This window comes from Crocodylus porosus, unplaced genomic scaffold, assembly GCF_001723895.1.
Source record: "Crocodylus porosus isolate Cpor-Errol unplaced genomic scaffold, CroPor_comp1, whole genome shotgun sequence".
NCBI classification, from domain to species: domain Eukaryota; kingdom Metazoa; phylum Chordata; order Crocodylia; family Crocodylidae; genus Crocodylus; species Crocodylus porosus.
In genome coordinates this window covers 97,666,004-97,686,897 of record NW_017728931.1, presented here as the reverse complement: position 1 = coordinate 97,686,897, position 20,894 = coordinate 97,666,004, and the positions used below count along the sequence as shown (strand labels likewise).

The window sequence follows — 20,894 nt, the reverse complement described above, 5'->3', positions numbered from 1 at the left end:
GGCCCAGCACTCTTTCCTGCTTATGCAGGGGGTCGGACTCGATGATCTATTGAGGTCCCTTCCGACCCTAGCATCTATGAATCTATGAAATCAGACCGTGAGGGGGTAGAGAAGCACCTCTGCAGTGGAAAAGCCATTGGGAAATATGGACAGAAAGGGTATAAAAGTATCTGAGAAACCTCCCTCTAACTCTAACTCCAACCATCCTTAGATAAAAACTAAAGCTGGAAGCAAGGAATTTTAGAATGTTTCGGAGAAGCAGGCAGCTTGCGTTAGAAAGAGCAGAGATGTTGCTGAAACTTGTTTCTTTAGATAAAACAAGACAAAGGGTGGGCAATTATTTCAGCTGGAAGGCTGTTTAACGAGTTCTGGTGAGCTGGAAAGGACCACAAGGGTTGCTCTGCACCCTGACAGATGCCCCACCCCCTGGTCGCTATTTAGGGTCTGGAAGTCCTGCCCCCTAACCTTTGCCACCAGAAGTCCCTGAAGTCTGGAAGTCTCTCCCCTTGCCACAGGAGTACTCCTTTGGGGGTGGGGTGGGGATGGGTTGCCATCTTGAAACCAGAAAAAAAATCATATACTAAAAATATCAAACATCTACTATAAATTATTTTAATTTTGTTTTTTTTTTAAAGTATGTCTTGATTTATGTGTGTTTGCATTGTGTATCTAGAGATGATTGCATAATAGGTCAAACTACACTCTTACTGTTGCATATTGTGTGTGGGGGGAAGGGGGTGTAAGTGGGAAGGCACGGTTGGGGAATAGGTGTGTACGGGGCTATGTTGGGTGTGGAGGGATGTAGATGTGGGGTATGTGGTTGGGATGGGGGTGCATAGAAGGGTATTGATGTGTGCGTGGGTATGGTGGCGGGTGAGGAGGTGGGAGCATGTGTAGGGACTGTGGGGTTATGATGGGGGTGGGAGTGTGTGGCAGACTGTGGGAGAATATGGGTGTATGCAGGGTTATGGTGGGGGTGGGTGTGGGGGGGGCTGTGGGAGAGGAAGGGTGTGTTTGGGGGTATGGTGGGGTAGGAATGTGTGTGTATGTGTGTGTAGGGGGAAGGGGGGGATCCTCAGATTCCCTGGAGTGTGCGAGTCCCTGGAGTTATATGTGGTGGCAGCAAGTGGGGTCAGCCCTGCCTGGCTCCATAGCATGCAGCTCCCTGTGCTCCCCTCCTAGCCCCCTACCACAGGTGGCAGCAGTGTGCAGGGCCAGCCCCATAAAACTCAGCTCCCACCCAAGTCCCTGGCTGTACATGGAGGCATTTTGTGGGGCCAGCCTCACCTGGGTGAATAGTGCTCTTCCCTGTGTCCCCGGCTGCACATGGCAGCAAGGTGTGGGGCCAGACCCTCCTAGCCTCATAGCCATGGCTCCTGTGCTTCCACCCAAGGTCCTGGCCGCATGTAGTGGCAGAGTGCAGGGCCAGCCTGACTCATCCCCATAGCACACAGCTCCTGCGCTCTTGCAGCATGTGGTGCCAGCCCAACTTGGCCCCATAGTGCATGGCCCCTGTGCTTCTGGCCCCCTTTCCCTCAGGAGGAGTCCCACGGCCTGGCGGGGGGGGTCTTAAGTGAATTTCCACACACTCAGGCAGGGAGGCTGGAAACAGCCATACGGTGGCCAGCAAAAGTCTTTTCCAGACACAGGCTTCTTATCCCAGTGCCCCTAGCTCAGGACTAGGAGTGGGTCAGGCCAGGCTGGGGAGTAGGGATGAAATTGGTTGCTTAGCAACCAGAGCCACACTTCCTACATGGAGGTGCTGGCTTGCAGAAGGGCAGCCCAGAGCCATGGCTTATGGGGGGCTGGATGGAATTTCCTGACTGGCTGGATCCAGCCTATGGGCTTTATTTTGCCCACTCCTGAGCTAGACTGTCATACAACATTGTCAGGGAAAGGAAAATTGGGTTGGTACCTATGGCGGCTGGAGCTGTTCATGGGATCCAGGGGCTCTGGGAGCCTTCTCCGGGAACCCTGGCCACAGACAGGGGACCCTGGGGCAGGAAGGGAACTCACCTGAAGTGAGGCAGGTGCTGGAGCAGGAGTGGCACATGATGCTGCTGCTCCTGCTCCTGCTTTTGAACTAGCTGTCCATTAGGATTGGCGGCACCCAGCTGATGGCGTTTGCCTCAGGCACTGCCATGGGAAGTTTAAAAACCCTGGCACATGCCAGGCAGGGTGGGAAAGTGAGCAGAGACCTAGTCAGGGTGGCCCAGAGACATCCAGGCTGCAGGTTGCTTCCCCAGGGACTGGACGAGGGGGTAGGGACAGCAAGACTGTAAATACTCCACTAGCTGGGAGTAACCCAGAGTGAAAGCCAAGGAGAAGGTGGTTTGCCTTTCTGGTATCAGTCTTCTCTTTTTTTACATTGTTTTAAAGGAGTTGCTGCTCAGAAAATGGGGCAGAGGCAACCCCCAGAGGTGGGCACGAGAGAGTCCCTAACCCAAACCTCCTCAGATGGGAGTTGGCAGCGAGCCTCAACAAGGAAGTTCCAGAGGCCTGAACCAGTGGCTGAAGACCCTGGGGTCCCAATTCTGCACAGAGGGTGTGTGGACTCGGGTGTAGGGGAGGCAGAGCCCCAGGACCATCAACACTGGTGACATGACTACTACCAGCAATGGGCGTGAGATAGCACCACTGAACCACCCTCATTATATTTTGACAAGGCATGGTAGATGATTGAGGGAGCCTGCCCTCTGTGCCAGGCATTACACCCAACATGTGAGCCATCACATCAGGGACCCCTTTTAACAGTGGCACAAGGGAATCTGGAATAGGTGAAGAGCTAGAAGAATACAGAGTAACGAGCGGATGGGAGGATGGATTATGATCTAAGAGCACACTATGAAAAAACTGTCAGGGAAAAATAATGGCTGAATCTTGAGTAATGCAGAAATGCATGAATAGACCTTTACAATAATGGACCTCTGTTTTATTGTTTACAGTGGCTCATCTTACAACCCAATCTTGTGCAAAAGATGTAGCTGTATGTAATAATCTTTCTAGTGACTACACTCACCAATATAAGAAAGCTTGAAGTAGTTGTCAGTCATACCAGGAAGGTGCAACTTTCATGTTATTTTGTTTCCTTGGGCACTTTGCAATTCATATATTGAAGGTCAACAATGAAATAGTACTGGTTATAGAAAACAGCTATTAGGTTAGTTCAGTATATTTATTGATTTTACAAACAAATTACTATTGTTTTGACATTAGTAAGAGGTTTTTTCCCAGCCTTGATAAAATTGTTGAAGTCAGTTATTGTAAAGAATTAATATATTTTAGCAGAATTCTCTGTGTATGATATAAAGAATTGGTCAATTTTTTCATGGTAAATATGTCATTCGATAACCAAATGTTGCTTCATATTTCTACCAATAAGTGAGCTATTACAAAAAATTTTACCTAGTAGTTTATGCAAACAAAATCCAGCCAAAACAAATTCTGCTGAACTGATCTCTTGGGCAGTTCATTTTTAGAGATTTGTGCTGTTTGGTCACTTAAACTGTATGGTAAAGACTAAAACTTTTAAAAAGAAGATGCGAGAAAAGTGAGAAGTAATATTTTGTTTCTTTGTACAAAAGTTACCTTGTTAGGGTGCAAACATAATTACACCTGCAAAAATTGTGAGGGGAGAAAAAAATCAGTTATACAAATAATGAGAGGGGGGAAAAGAGTCAAAACAACTATTCAGAATTCAAGCATACATTCACAAATTATTTTTTGCATCATTCAGTCAGTTCTTGTCAAAAACACTTCCGTTACCAAATCACAGGTAGGGGTTTCTTAGTTAATTTTAAAAGGGATGAGGTCCAATAAGTCTTCCTAGAACACCTTCACACAAAAATCAAAACATGGGATTCGCCAAGTATCTAATCTATATCCTAATTCTATACATCCAATTTTCGAAGGAATTTTCACATTTTAAATTTGCAGATGACACCAAGATTTGGGGTGAGGTGGGCACGCTAGAAGGGAAGGACAGATTACAGTGGGACCTGGACAGGTTACAGGGGTGGGTAAATGAAAATAGGATGGGATTCAATACTGACAAGTGCAGGGTGCTACACTTAGGCAGTAGGAACCAGCAGCATACCTATAGGCTGGGTAACTCCCTTCTCAAAAGCACAGTGCCAGAAAGAGATCTTGGAGTCAATAATGACTCCAAGAGGAACATGGGCTGACAACGCGAGGACATGGTCAGTAGAGCTAACTGCACCTTGTCGTGCATCCACAGATGCATCACAAGCAGGGCCAAGGAGGTGATCCTCCCCCTCTATGCGACACTGGTTAGGCCGCAGTTGGAGAACTGAGTCCAGTTCTGGGTGCCGCACTTCAGGAGGGACGTGGACAGCATAGAGAGGGTCCAAAGGAGGGTCACTCGCATGATCCTACAAGGAGAGGCTACAGGACCTGAACCTGTTCAGCCTTCGCAAGAGAAGGCTGAGGGGGGACCTGGTGGCCATCTATAAACTTACTAGGGGGGACCAGCAGGGAATGGGAGAGACGTTGTTCCCTCAAGCACCTCCCAGAGTAACAAGGAATAATGGCCATAAGTTGTTAGAGTAGGTTCAGGCCAGACATTAGAAGGTACTACTTCACAGTTAGGGCAGCTAGGATCTGGAACCAACTTCTAAGGGAAGTGGTGCTGGCTCCTACCTTGGGAGACTTTAAGAGGAGGCTTGACGTTTACCTAGCTGGGGTCATTTAAGCCCAGTTTCTTCTCCTGCCCAGGGCAGGGAGTCAGACAAGAAGATCTACAAGGTCCCTTCCGACCCTACATCTATGAATCCATAAGAACCTAATTATACTGGGGCAAATTTGTATCATATTTGAAATATCCTTTTTAGTAGCATTTATGGCTTGAAAATCTCCCTGATACTTATTTATGGAAGGCAGAATCGTGGCAGCACTGTCCCATGTGATTACGTATGCTGTTGTATAATCCCTGGAGCCGAGACTGGTTGCCCTGCTACTCTGGAGATGAAGTAAGCTTTACTGGGTTCATTTCTGGTAGTTATACATTTCCCAGCTCACTAGTACAACTATTCATACTCATACATTCGTGGAGGGATGACAGGAAGAGTATGGGAAGATAGCCAAGACCTCAGCCAGGATCACCCCTTCCATCCAACTCTTTGAGCGTGTATTTGGGTAGAGGGGAGGAGACAGAGGATTTCAAGAGTCTACTCGCCTCTGGCGTTGCTATATATGATATGTCTAGCTAATGCAAAGTTGTAAGGAGGCACTTCTCTTTCCTGTGAGGGCCAGTTTGATACTCAAAACTATGCTTACTGGCTTGGCTTAAAAAAAGAAGAAGTTAAATGTTACTTACTTTAACAATAAACATTCAGAAAGTGTGAATATTCAAGACTGAATACATTAGATCAACTCCGCCACTTACATACATCTGTTTCAGATAGTATTTGTGCAACCAATATACTTTATGCTTAGTTAAATTTGTAGAAAAACCCTTAGAAGTGTATAATACAAGAAATAATATCCTTGTGAAACTGAAGACTGTAGAGATATATACACAACACATGGGACAATGTTCAACTAATGGTCAACCTCTCCTGACTTTTGAGCACTCTGCTTTGCAACCTGAATGGTGCAATAACATCTTTTTTCTTTTCCTGTTGAACTAACAATAGTCAATTTAAAGCAGACCTCTAAAATTCAGAACAAACATATACATCTACTGCATAAAGTAATACTACAAACACCAGTAATACTGGGATTTACTGCAACAATGAGACAAGGAACATTTACCCTAAGGTAACTTAAAAGCATGCAAGTCATGACCTAAATCTTCAGGAAGGAAAACATGCTGCCCCTTTAAAGAGGGATCCCTTTTTCTAAGGGAATAACTTCTATATAGTTCAGAAATGGAGGGATGAGTTCCATGGAAGCCCACTGAATCCAACATGAGGTGAAGATCTGTAAGCCCTTTTCCTGTGCCAAGAGGGGCCACTCTGTACCACAGGAGCCACAAGTAAACTCTGTGTGTGGCACATGGCAAATCAGGGAAGGGGCAGGCAGCCCAGCAGCAGACAGGGCATAAAGCAAAGTGGCAAATCAGACAGGGATCAGAAAGAAGGAAGGAGAAACCAGACCAGGTGAAGGGGATGGGAGTGGCACTTGGGGAAAGTGTGGAACTAAATTGTCAGACTTGCCCAAAAGCTTGTCTGCCATTAATGGAAGACATTATACCATGGACCCATAGCATAGACCCTTGTAACCTGGAATTAGTATAGGATTGGGCCTGCTACTGATATCATATTAGTTGCCTTTTTTTGAACTATAAAAGAATGTTTAGCTAGACTGGCTAGGAGAGAGTGAGTATTTCTCCAATTATACAGCAGACCAGATGCCCAAAGGGCCAGACAGAACTTAACATTCAAATTATTGGAGCCTGGGAGGTGTTCAAAGCAGATGCTCATTTAATATGAGCATGGTTTCTTGACAAATCAGAATTGGAGGTGAAGTTAGAAGTAGATATTTCCTAAAGAAGGAGAGCAATGCATTTGGGTTCCATATTTCTAGAATTAGTTTTAAAGCACAGAGACAATGACTTCTCTACCACTTATCAAAGGATTACAGAAACAGACCAAAGCAACGGGGCAGGGGCATGCTGACCAAAAAGCTTGAGCACCCTGACCAAAAAGATCACCAGCACTATGTGTTACCAATTCACCTGCAGATGAATTAGGTTAATAAAACTGTGCCTAGTTAAGCCCGATTTATTGTGTTGTGTACTCTTTTAAGCGTGTTCGGAATAATGCATTGGTTAAAACTGAAAAACTCCACTGATGAGAAACTGCTGTCAGCCTCTTAATAGAGTTTCAATATGACAACTGTTAGCAAGAAAGCCTTTGATCATGATAACTGAATTCAGAGACTGAAACCACATAGATCATTATAAAATCTCAAAGACTTTATAAATTAACACCGAAACCCTGAATTACACTAGAAACAAACTGTAATCTCTAGTCTGCTCTATGGAACACCAGGGGTCTCTGTAGTCCTACTTTGTGTGGAGCAGAGGGTAAAGAATGGATTAGGGGGAAGCTCAGGCTCAGGTTCTGAAACTCAGGAGTGTTTTCAGGGGCAGGCTGGACTACATCAGGGGAAAAGAGTAGGTAAGGGATAAACAATGTAGATGGTTGTGAGGAGATGGAAAGCTGAAAGGGTGAGGCTGAGAAAAGCCTTTGGCATCCTAAGTGTTACACAGGTCAGCATCTACTGTTGCCTCCTGATGAAATTTCTGAGTTTACTTCGAAGGTACTTCAACTGTAAGCTCACTGAGGAAGGAAGTGTCTCTTTGTACAATAAAGTTACATTCCTTGAACATCACCTCAGCCTCACAATAATGTTGATGATGAGAAAGCAGACTGCAATGTAACCACAACGCAATAAACACTGATACTGGTGGAATCTACATTCCAAAGGATGGACTGACTTCTAGCCATCTGCATACAAATCCAGAACTTTTACCACACCCCAAAAAAAAAAAAAAAATCCTGAGAGTTCAAGATTGTCAACCTTAAAAAAAGGATCCTTTTCTATAAAACAGATTTTTTTTTCTCAGTTGTAAGAGAGCTGTGGGCAATGAATGACATCAACACCTTACTTTTTATATGTATTTTTAGACATATCAGATTGGGTATAACATTCTAACAAAAAATGAAGAAACATTACAGACACCAGAACATTACAAAAATGTAAATCTTTAAGTAACTGAACATTGGCTTAAATTCCCATTATCTAATTTCACTGCCAACAGTCTACCACTTAAAGAGCTTAATATGTTCATCTTCAAAAAGTTAGATGTTTAAAGATGTTTGATTTTTAGCAAACACATGTGGCTTTCTGTAATACATTGCAAATGGGGTCATGCCTGGAGCCACATCCAGGCTTTCAAGAGATCCAAACTGGCATCTTTCATAATCAGAATTCCCAATGTTCAAACCAAAGTTACTGCTAAAATATATTCTTACATTTCCTATCAACAGAAATGAACTAAAATTATGTTTAAAAATATAGGAGAGGAGGAAACCATGGGGTAGAATGTACTGGCAGCAAAAAAGAACAAATATTTCTGTCTCTTCTTGAATCATGTACCTCTCAAATAATAGATTTTAAACAAAGTTTAAAAAAAGTTTTCTATATCTATAGGTACCAGACGACTGGAGGAAGGCCAATGTGGTGCCCATTTTCAAAAAAGGGAGGAGGGAGGACCTGGGCAACTATAGGCCCATTAGTCTTACTTCGATCCTGGGGAAGCTCTTTGAAAAGATTATCCAGGAGCACATCTGGGAAGGACCAGCAGAGCAGATGATGCTCAGGGGCAACCACCATGGGTTCATTGGGGCAGGTCCTGTCAGACCAACCTGATTGCCTTCTATGATCAGGTCACAAAATCATTGGATGCAGGTGTAGCAGTGGATATAGACTTTTTGGACTTTAGGAAGGACTTTGACATTGTCTCCCACCCCATTCTCGTTAAAAATACTAGGTGACTGTGACATTGATGCCTACACAGTCAGATGGGTCACAAATTGGCTGAGGGGCTGCATCCAGGGAGTGGTGGTGGACGGGTCATATTCATCCTGGAGGGATGTGGGCAGTGGGGTCCCTCAAGGCTCAGTCCTTGGGCCACACTGTTTAATCTCTTTATTAGCAACTTGGACGAGGGGGTGAAAAGTACCCTGTTCAAATTCACTGATGACACCAAGATCTGGGGTGAGGTGGGCACGCTACAAGGGAGGGACAGGATACAACTGGGCCTGGACAGGTTACAGGGGTGGGCGAACGAGACTAGGATGGGATTCATGCTGACAAGTACAGGGTACTGCACTTGGATAGCAAGAACCAGCAGCATACATATAGGCTAGGTAACTCTCTTCTCGAAAGCACAGTGGCAGAAAGAGATCTTGGAATCATTATCGATTCCAAAATGAACATAGGCCACCAATGTGAAGATGCAGTCAGTAAGGCAAACCGCACCTTGTCATGCATCCACAGATGCATCATAAACAGGGCCAAGGAGGTGATCCTCTCCTTCTATGCAACACTGGTCAGGCCACAGTTGGAGTACTGCATCCAGTTCTGGGTGCTGCACTTTAGGAGAGATGTGGCCAGCATCGAGAGGGTCCAGAGGGGGGCCACTTGCATGATCCGAAGAAAGAAGGGCAGACCCTATGAGGACAGGCTACGGGACCTGAACCTGTTCAGCCTTCACAAAAGAAGGCTGAGAGGGGACCTGGTGGCCATCTACAAATTTACCAGGGGGGACAAGCAGCGAATGGGAGAGACCCTGTTCATCAGAGCACCTCCTGGAGTAACAAGGAATAATGGCCATAAGTTTTTTGAGAGTAGTTTCACGCTGGACATTAGAAGACATTATTTCACAGTCAGGACGGCTAGGATTTGGAACCAACTTCCAAGGGAAGTAGTGCTGGCACCAACCTTGGGGGACTTCAAGAGGAGGCTTGACAATTACCTAGCTGGGGTCATATGAGCCCAGTTTTTTCTCCTGCCCAGGGCAGGGGATCAGACTTGATGATCTACTTAGGTCCCTTCTGACCCTACGTCTATGAAACTATGAATCTATGTAAAAATCCATATAAATTCTGGAGACAGTGTTAGAAAAACATGAAAAATATTAAATCTTACAAGAAGAGCAAAATAGGATACCCTATTAAGAACAACTTTTTCTCCTAGCTCTGCACATAGACCCAGCAGATTGAGGGGAGCAATTATTCCCTTCTATTCAGCACTGGTGAGGTCACATCTGGAATACTGTATCCAGTTTTGGGCCCCACTACAGAAAGGATGTAGACAAATTGGAAAGAGTCCAGCAGGAGGCAATGAAAATGGTTAGGCGGTTGGGGCACATGACTTCTGAGCAGAGGCTGAGGGAACTGGGCTTATTTTGTTTGGAGAAGAAAAGACAGGGGGGATTTAACAGCACTCTTCAACTACCTGAAGGGTGGTTCCAAAGAGGATAGAGCTAGACTGTTCTTAGTGGTGGCAGATGACATAACAAGAAGCAATGGTCTCAATTTGCAGTAAGGGCAGTTCAGGTTAGATATTAGGAAAAACTATCTCCAGTAAAGCACTGGAACAGAGAGTTTATGGAATCTCCATCCTTGGAGGTTTTTAAGACCCAGCAAGACAAAGCCTTGGCTGGGATGATCTAGTTGGGGATGGTCCTGCTTTGATCAGGGTTGGATCTCATGAGGTCCCTTCTAACCCTAATTTTCTATGATTCTATAATGTGCTAACTATATTCAAAATCAGAATTGATTTCTTATTGCATTACTTTACTTATGTACAACTCTTCTTGTCAAAATCAGCCCAGGATCGTGATCTTTAGTGTGTGTGTGTGTGTGTGTGTGTGTGTGTGTGTGTGTGTGTGTGTGTGTGTGCGCGCGCGCGCGCGCGCACGGGCATGTGCACAGGTGGGTGGGTGGAAGTGGACACACACACACACATACTTCCCCTCCCTTTCCCTGTCCCCACACTATATACAGAATATTATATGGCAGATAGAATTTTTGTAGACTTGAAAAATAGCGAAAATGATCTTAAAGACTACTATGAATTTTTAGAAAGCATTTTCACTGAATTTCCTAGAGTTTTCTTAGATTAAATATTTAAATTCTAAAGGAAATATATACTGTACTGAATGTTAAATTAACTGTAGAATTCTAATAGGCTCTCATAAAAATGTTTCAGTTTATATATTATCCAAAAACTACATTTGATTAAATTAGAACAAAAAAACCTTGCACTCAGAATGCTCTTGTGTTCTTGTATTTAAGGCCATTTGATTAAAAAATAACACTAAAAATTACTCATCCATTTCTCTTCATAAATGGAGATATTTATTTAAAATCAGAGTACTTAGTACCTTAACTTCTGTAATGTTTCTACTGATACCCATTATAATGCTAATGAAAAATTCTCTATAATTTTCACAATAACCCAAAATGCATTCTGCATAACCAACGTAGTCTTTACAATGCACAATGGTTTTCATTAATTTATCCAAAATATACTTCTGGAAGGCACAAAAGATTATTATCTATGGATGGGTGCTGGTTAATGATGACAGTCCTAATGCTTTGCAAAGTGCAATTTGCAACTTGATTTCTTAAGCAAAAATAATATCCAAAGATAAAGACACGCCAAGCCATTTTTACATTAAATCTGTTATATTTCCAAAAAAAAAGTACAAATGGAACTATGTTTTATTGTTATGATTTTGAAAGAAGTATATTTTTAAATCCTTTTATTTTTTGCAGTGATTACTACCCCATCACAGTCATTTTAAATGTATATCAAGAAAAGTATAGGGATTTTCTGAGTAGCTAGCCAAGCCACAGTTTTTATATTCAGGATATTGCTGCCAATCGATTTATCATTTGATCAGAATTCAACAACAAGTGTCAGAACAATATTTTAAAACACATGCTTTTGAAATCCCATTGAACTAATGAGGAGGATCAAGGGACCAGTGCTTCCTTTATTCCTAGCTGCTTTCAGTTTCTTGAACCTCTTCATAAGCTCAATGGGATTTCAAAGGCATAGTCTGATAAGGGGGACGAGGGTGTTTAAAATAAGAGTGCAATATTTTCTGTTAACTTTCAACCAAATTGGAATTGGTAAGCTGTCTGTCCTTTATGTCAAGTACCTTGGTTGTTGGTCTAAAATTACCCCCAGTTGTTTTTAAATATGTTTAAAATATTTTAAAAAAAGAAACAAAAATATCACAAACTAAAAAAAAAAAATCTCCTGAATATCTGAGATGGTTGATTAAAGATAGAGAAACATTTGTTCTGCCTGTTTTAGGAGTCTTATTTTAGGAATAAGAAAATATTCTTTCAGATTTCTACTTCTGTGATACCACTGCTATTGACTTTTACATTGGACTGTTTAGAGACTATCACTACTTTTCTTTAAAAATAATAATACAGTCACAGCAAGAAAAACTTGTAAAGGTCCTCTAGATTTTTAACTTAAGGCTACTTTCTTACTTTTTTAGGTCTTAATCTACAGTGCATTTAATGTACTCTTTCAAATGCTTTTAAAGAGTTCAGATATGTCCTCAAACCCAAGCAGATGATGCTGCATCATAATTCAGATATGTTCTCAAACCCAAGCCATTTCTCAGAATTAAGCTGAATAATCTATCACCAGAATGCTAATAAAGTGTCAGATTAACTTAATTTTGCCCAAATATTGCCCCAGATAAATGGCAAAACATTAAACTGTGTATCCAAAGTTATCCTGGAATGTGGATTCCAGAGAGAAGAGCATGATAATCCCATTACTGAACAGTTACAAAGCAAAATATACAGTTTAACTGGCAGTCAGCCACATACGGGTAATTGTTTGTATGAACGTCTTGGAGTTACAGAAAACACAGAGGAGAGCTGTCTCCCTTTAGTTTACTCATGTTGGTTGCTATTGATGTTCACTTCTAATGCATCAAATTATGGTGCAGCATCATCTGCTCCTAGTGGAAACACAATTTGGCTCTTGTATCCACTGACATGTCTGGCCAAAATTCCAATATATTCAGTGGAACCAGGCTTTAGCCACAATCCTGGGATTTAAGGTACTGTTTCCTGCCAGTTTGGAGGAAGGATACCAAACACACACAAAGGGTGGAATAAAATCATGATCTATATTCTTACCCTGAAAAAAAAATATCAAAAGAACAAAAAGAAGAATTTGCATTAAAAAAAAATTGTATGAGAACTGGCTACTCATAGAATATTTGGTTTGACTATAAATGTACAATAGAAAAAGAACTGGAGTATTGAAATTAATTTACTGCCGTGCTTAACATGCAACTAAATATTCAAGATGGGCTCATCATGTTAAAAACAGTTCCTGTATTAAAATGTATAATCTGTTTCATAAAAGGGTGGTCACCTAAGTTAAATATGTGTGGAATCTATATTCATTCATCTTTTCCACCAATTCTAAATAATTTTTTTTGTGCCGAACCATTTTGATTTTGCAAACATGAGCCCATTTCATTCTTTTTTTCATTCTCAATTTACCTTTAATTTCAAGTGTCTGTCCAACCTGCTCTTGAAAACTTCCAGGGATGGAGATTCTACAGGTTGTCTAGGTAGCCTATTCCAGTGCTTGATCATCCTCATGATCACAAAGTTCCTAAATTTCCTCTGCTGCAGTTGGGGCCACTGTTCCTAATCCTGTCCTCTACAGATACAGAGAGAAATGTCCATCTCCCTCCTCAACACCCTTCTAATATTTGAAGACTTATCAAATCCTCCCTCAGTCCTCTCTTTTCCAGATTAAATAACCCTACTTCTTCTAGCCTTTCCTCATAAGTCTCACCTTCCAGGTCCCTAATCTTTTTTTGCCTCTCTCTAATGGCCTGTCTCCAATCCATCCATATCCTTCTTGAAGTGTGGGGCCCAAAGTTGGAAATAGTACTAAAAATAAGCCTTACTCATGCTGAATACAGAAGAAGAATCACTTCTCTTGATTTGCAAATGACATTACTGCTAATACAAACCAGTATGCTGCTGGCTTTTTGTGCAACAAGAAAATACTCTTAATTAGTTTATAGTCCACTGTAGTGCTGAAGCCTAGCCAGTTGTTTCCCAGGCTGTATTTGTGCATGCAATTATTCTGTCCCAAATGCAGGACTTCACGTTAGTCCTTGCTGAATTTCATCTGATGGTTTGTGGACCATTTTTTCCAGTCTATCCAGGTTTTTCTGGATCCTAGTCCTACCTTCTGGAATATCTGCAACTCTACCCAACTCAGTGTTTATTGCCCCAAAATATGCTAAATGTACTCAATCCCCATCATCCAAATTATTAATGAAGATATAAACAATACCAGACCCAGTTCAGACCCCTGGGGAACCCCACTTGTTACTTCTTTTCAACTAAACATTGAGCTATTATTACCATTAATCCCATTAATCCAGCCAGCTTTCCCCAAACCTGACTTCTCTCAGTCATACAGCAGCTGAAATGCTGCTGCCCTACTAAGCCTTCCTGAGAGCTAAAACACTTCTGGAAAATGGAAAGAGAGGAGAGGAGCAGCTGGGCAATAACTGCCTATGCCTCAGTGGCAATGTGTAGGGGGTTCATGGGGGTGTACGTGTGCCCCCTGAGAGCACTGGTGCACCCCCTGACCGGCCGCACTCCCCACTTAGGTGATGGGCAGGGGGGTAGGTGGGAATGCCAGTACCCCCCACTGCGAGCACTGGCCGGGGAGTGGGAGCACCGGATACAGGCCATGGCTTCCAGAAGTGCCACAGCTGCTTTTGGGAGTAGCGCAGCCACTCACTGCTAAGTTTTTCCAAAGGGGAACCTCCCCCTCCCAGTGGGTGAGATTGACTGCAGAGGGATCCCCCCCCCCCAAGGTGGCACTAGTTGCCTATGCTATGCATCCCCCAGACTAGGTGAACCCTGGTCTGGGGAAGGTGCAGAGAGCAGGATACAGGGGACTGCTGAAGCCTGGCATGCCTGCATGTCCCCTCTCCTGAAAAGATTTCTAGCACTATAAATTTCCCACAAAGTTTCAGCACTAGAAATAAATGCCTGTTCAGTTCCAAAGGCTAGGGACAGAAGTTACACACAGACAGGTTTAAGCGATCAGAAACTGATTTAGACCTGTAACAGAACAGAAGCTAGGTGTGCATAAACCAGTTTCAAAATGGCTGAAAGTGGTTTAAGATAAAGCTGGTTGAATGTAGTATCAGACTTAACTGATTTGGGCCAAACTACTTTATGAAACTTCTGTCCCAAACCCGTTCCTGGTTCAAGTTAAATCACAGTCCCCCGGCTTCCCAGCCTGCATTCCAGTCCTGGGTTGGGCTGGGCTGTGCTGTCTGCTCCAGAGAGCAGGGATGGCCCCGCCCCTCTGCTTGCTAGAGGGAGCAGTGAGGGCTGACTTACAAGGGTGGGGGGGCAAGCCCAGCTTGGGATGCAGCCAAGTCTACAGTGGGGGGACTGTCCCCCCCCCCAGCAAACCCTGGATGAGGTCTGGGGCCAGGGAAGGAGGGAAGGGTTAAATACCCCTTCTCCTGGTAAAACTTACTGCTGGCTGCAACTGTGGACTACATATCTCAGAGGCACCTGGAAGCAGGAAGAGGAAGTGATGAGCAACCCCACAGAGTCCTGCTGCTGTAATTCTGGACTGCAAATCCCAAGAACCTCAGGGGCAGCAGGAACAGGAAGTGAGCACACAGCCAGACAGCTGTGTTCTAGTATTCCCTCCCCCTCCCCCCCAGATTCTGGCCTGAGCCACTGCAGGCATGTGGCTGTATTTCCTGAATCAAAGGTAAATGTCTGTTCACTCCTGTTTAAATTTAACCTATGCATTTTAGACTAACCTGCAAAGACTGAATTGATTCAGCCTTGGGCTTTTTAACTGTCTGTACCTAGCCTTAGTCTCATTCAGATAGCTGCTAAGATTTGCCTGGTAGTCATTTGTTCTGTGATGTTTTAATTAATAAAGGCATAATCTCTCATCTTCCACTTAGGGACCAGAAATAATTCCATGTTATCTACATGACCAATCACAACTAGCCAATACAGAATCAAGAGTGAAACAAGTAGAAATAATGAAAAATCGCTTGGAACCTCTCACAATTGATCCAAAAATTTTAAACACACCCATATAAACATGCAAACAGTTTCAGATAAAACAAATATATTTGAAAAAATTAAAGTACTCATGGATATTTCACAAGCAGAAGGAAAGGTTAAATTAATAAGATAAATTATTAATTGCAATTTATTCATTCAGCTCCACAGATAAAGAAATACTGAAAATTCTTTAAAATAAAAGAGTACAAAAAGTAATAAAAAGTTGAGCTACACCAGCCTCTCAAGTTGAAACAAAAAATTTATAATGAGATACATAATTCAGATTGAAAGTGTTTACTTCGTTTCACAGCTTTTTCTCTTTCAGTATGTTTAGTGCACTAATGGAATATCATGTGTGTTTGGCAGAGGAAAAGACAGAAAGGTACTTGCACTGAATGCTTTTTCTTAGAGACAAATTTTGTCTGTTTGTAGGCTTAATTTTGAAAGAAAGAGTAATAATGTAATTAATTGCAGTTTTTTTTTAAATTTCAAGCACTTACTGTGCATGGAATACTTTATAAAATAGAAGCAGGATGTTTTCCCAAAATTGTTTTGGGTCAATAGATAGAATGATGATAACTCAGTATTTCTGATAAACTGACAATAGAATTAGGTAAAAAAAAGTTGTATAGAAGCTTGTGAAAATACAAACGGATTGCCTGGTCAAAAACTTGAGGTCCAGTCTAGAGCAGTGCTTCTCAAAGTGGTGGTCCACGGACCAGTGCCAGTCTGCAAGCCACCGGTTGCCGGTCCACAGCGAGTTGTCAGGAAAGAAAGAAATATATTTTCAGAAACATAACATAGATATGACATAGTGCCACAGTTCGTACATTCCAACATTCCAGGTGATGTCATATCGTGCAAGGTGAGGAAAGAGAAAGGAACAGCCGGTCACGCATTCATGTAGTGCTGTTACATGCAGTTGCTAACACTGGCTGAACCAGGCACCAGTCCCTGGCCCACTGGAAAAAAAATTGCCAGTCCACCACATCAGGTAGTTTGAGAAGCACTGGTCTAGAGTATCCTATTTGTTTGTCTGGAAAAACTGGATGGGTTGGCACTATAATACATGAATGGAAAGTACTTAAATGTTGCATCTACACACTGCTACACGGTGATATTGCTATGGTGTCATGCTTTAGTACTTTTGGAAGGAAGTACTGAAGTCCAAAAGGGAAGTACTAAAGCATGGCACAGTACAGGTGGTTACTGAGCTGTGTACGGCCGCACAGGTAAATTTTGCTGCTACACTGCCATAGCAGTGCGCTATACCCAGTGAGCATGTTGCTACAGTGACATAGCTTGCAATCATGTGTAAAACACACGTGATTGCTATGTTGCTGTAGAGTGACCTATAGACATCCCCAAAGCATTTTTTACTTCAGGATTATCAAACCATTCACTCCAGAATTGGAATGGTTTTATCTAGTTATGGCTGGATTAGGTTCAGTGGAGATTCCACCAAAAAGACCTGCCCTGTAAAAGTTTACCTGTTAAACATTAGGTTGATACCATGACATTTTCTTTATAGTGCATATAGTTCAGGCATGATGCTGTATGATCAAAGAATACTTTGAATATTGGAGTTTTAGGGTTATCAAATTAAGATCTGCATAATAAGAAGGGTTAGAGGCCAAGCTGAAAAAAGACCATAGATATGTCCAGATCTTTTAGCATAAGATGCTGGTTATACTTTGGTATCAAAACAGAAGCCATGTGGGCTATGAAAGAGTAAAGAATTAGACTCAAGAACTACTGAAAATACTACTCCAACAGCACCTAGGAAGGCTTTAAAGATCTGAAGCTTAAATTCCTCAACAGACCTTGGGTCTATTATTTAATTATACACATCATCAGGCATGACATGATTGCTACTTTGTAAAAAAAAGGAAAAAAATATTTTTGGGGTATGTACAGATGCTGTAAGTAATGGTCAGTCCTGCCAATCATACAGATTTGATTGTATTCTACTGGGGGTGAGAGGCAACTGGATGCAGTAGATAGCAACGCATCTGATCATGAACCAGCATAAGATCTTACAAGACTACTGAAGACATAGTCATTTAGAGTATCCTAACAACTACCTGAAATCACCCCAAGGATCATACTTACTGAGCCAGCCCAGGGCCAAAGAAACAGCAACACAGACGTGAGAGATCTTTTAGCCTCTCCTTCCATTAACAATCTGGCCCAGTGGGAACTGCAGGTATTCAACATTTGTTAAAATGAGGTCATTTTTTTTCCTTTGACGTCTTGTTATGGATTTAGAATGCTAATTTTTTTTAAAAAATTTTTTTTGGAGGGGGAGGTCCCCTATTAAGTATGCCATAACAGGAAAGTTGTCACATACAGAAGAGTTAAAGCAGTTAAAATTTTGAGTTACAAAAAAAAAAAAAAATACATAGTGCTATTATAAAAATGATGACAGTGATTTGCTTTAATAAATTCTTTCCATGTTATTCTCTTTTTCCAAATAGTTGAATTGTTAACCAGCAGGGCCAATGGGTTTTTCAATTTTTCTTATTTTCTTTACTCAAAAGAATCACAAAGCTACAGTCGATATTTGTTTTTCCAACTTTATCACTGGCTACATCAACTAGGACCCCAAACATATGCCCATCTTTGTTTAACTTCTCTTGTTTTAAGGATATTATATTATTGTTGTTACATAATTTCACTTATCTAAATGAAAAATACAAAACCAAATATATTCATAAACTTATACAAGATCCTAATAGTAAGAATACAATTTGCTATGCTTTAATTTCTAGAGATGTGATACAAAAATAATATACTTACAATGAGTGCTTACATAGTTTAGATATTCTAAGATTGCCAACTATATTTAAACTGCATTGCATGCTGCTCTTAAAAAGATGATTTTAAGTGAAAAAATGATTCATGCTAACTTTTTAGCTGCTGGAATTATTACTACATTGATTTGCTAAAAGAAAAATGGTATTATACTGCACAAATTGCTTATGAAAACCTGTGAATGTTAAGACATGAAAAAATGCCTAATATATATTCTGATATAAATTAAAGAACATAAATATTTCTCATAAGTTAAGTTATATTGTTTGTTTAGATGTTCCATTTCCTATTTTTGTGTGCAATCTTTAAATTATTCTTAGTTTGACCTAAATTTTCTATTCATTGTCTTGCTATATAATGTACTTAAGTAAAAATAGCTCATCATTCAGTGGTGGCCCAAATAAAAATATTAGTTAAAATTAATATAAAAATACAAATAGAAGGAGTTAATTCCTAAAAAAGTGAAGGCAAATGTGAAAAAAGAAACAACACTACAGAATTTATTATGTTGCAGTAATATGGGCTTTAGAGGTAGCCTGGCCAAGAAACTGCAAAATATCCTTAAACATATCCTTCAGTACCTGTGTTCTAGGTACCTCCGATCACCAAAATTGTCCCACATCCTTTGAGGCAAGCAATACAAAATATTTCATATGCTCTAACCCAGGGAAGATTTTATAGTGTACATAGCTGCTGTTAGATTAAGCCGCAAAAACAATATAAACATAATATAAGCCTAATTTAATACACCTCCTGTTTAATTTCCACAATAAAAACATTCAAATTTTGGCTTTCCAGCTCCTGCAGATGTTAAACATTTTGTAGGTACCTAAGCCCTAATAATCACTACAAATCATATTTTATCTAAATATGCCTGAAGAACACAAAGATTACTGAAAACTGTTTAGATATTGCCTAGGCTCCAATAACCCTGTTAGAAAATGCACCGGAGTTGTGAACTCTAAGCACTTTCCAAAAGAGGTGTGTATTTACTGTGTGTATTCTAGGTTTTTTTAATTTCTTTGCCTTAGATTAAATGATTTCACTATCCCCTGACAGTCACATTAGATATTTTTCTTGGTACTTCCTGTTAATGCTGATGAGAAGTACTACTTCCAAAAGCAAACCTTTCCCCTTATTCTTTACCCTATTTACGTCACCAGCACTCAAGTTATTAAAATAATGTCAGAGTGATATAAATTGCCATTCATTATTGTAATGTGTATGTGACTGTAATCTGAGGTCATGTGATTTTATTCATGTATGTATGGAGAACAGATAACTCCAATATGATACAAGATTATGGTCCTGATCTTATACTCTCCTTCTCAGACAAAAGTGACAGAGCTTATATGTCTCTACTGCACAGTATGATGTGCCGTTGAGATACCTGAGCTAGCCCAGATATGGGGGGGGAGGGGGGCGGCGGGAGGCCAGAACAGCTGTCCTAGCATGGGGCTACATGCAAGCTAATTTTCCCTCCTGAAAAAACTAAATGAGGGCTAGCTGGGGTATCTCTGTGCTGCAGTATGTTGTACCAAGTAGTGATATCAGTAGGAGTTTTACCTGAGTAAAGAGCATGCAAATAAGTATTATGAATGCTTCAAAGTGTCCTACTGACAGAAGAGCAAAGTTTAGGCATTTAATAACCAAACCTGCAAGGTGAAGTTTATTTGTATTTGTTTATTTGTGCTATACCCAGCACATCACCAGGGTAGTTAAGCCTATTCCAGTAGTATAAGTAGCCGCATGACTAACATCCATTTTGCATTTGTTCTTTCATTCTCCCAAAGTCTTCCCCAATTCACTTGCTAAAATGATCATCAATTCAATAGTTAATAGTAACACTGAAATCTGATTCACTGGGCTTTAGAAATTAACCTCTGTACTATCACTGAGTGATTATTTCAGGACAGGTTATCTGTAGATTCAGGCAACGAGCTGTTTGCAGATAGTTCATATTTAGAATTTTTTATATGAACTTGAGAGTTACAAATTTATTTTGTAACTGTTTATAATAATAATTTATTATGTTTTGTAACTCTTTATAATAATACCTGCTGACATTGGCTCTTCACAGTATGTCTCCTTTCCTTCTCCAGAATGGCTAATTACAAAGGTAGGACTGAGTACTACCTACTCTTTCATTCTTGTCCCACTCTAATTACACGACTTTCACTTAGTGCTGGCCCCTAAAACTTAGAAGCTACATAGAAAGGCCAATATCATTTTTAGCAGATTACTGGAGATAGTGTAAATACCATGAAATGCCAGTGAGTAATGGTGGATCATAAAGCAGTGGGAAGCATGACTGATCGTTCAAATGATCAATTTTCAGATATTCTAATTTCATAGATTTCATAGACATTAGGGCTGGAAGGGACCTCGGGAGATCATCGAGTCCAGCCCCCTGCCCAAAGGGCAGGAAGT

General features: G+C 41.3%; 1 protein-coding gene and 1 long non-coding RNA gene across 2 annotated transcripts in view; one reads left to right on the top strand and one right to left on the bottom strand.

Moving 5' to 3' along the window:
- Window positions 1-16,489, top strand: part of LOC109315613 — a 72,444-nt gene extending 55,955 nt beyond the window's left edge. The window contains exon 3 of the long non-coding RNA XR_002102555.1: window positions 16,333-16,489. This is a non-coding gene — a long non-coding RNA (uncharacterized LOC109315613). The remainder of the gene's footprint in view (window positions 1-16,332) is intronic.
- Window positions 1-20,894, bottom strand: part of FOXP2 (forkhead box P2) — a 638,779-nt gene that overhangs the window by 207,165 nt on the left and 410,720 nt on the right. The gene's annotated exons all lie outside the window — the stretch shown is intronic.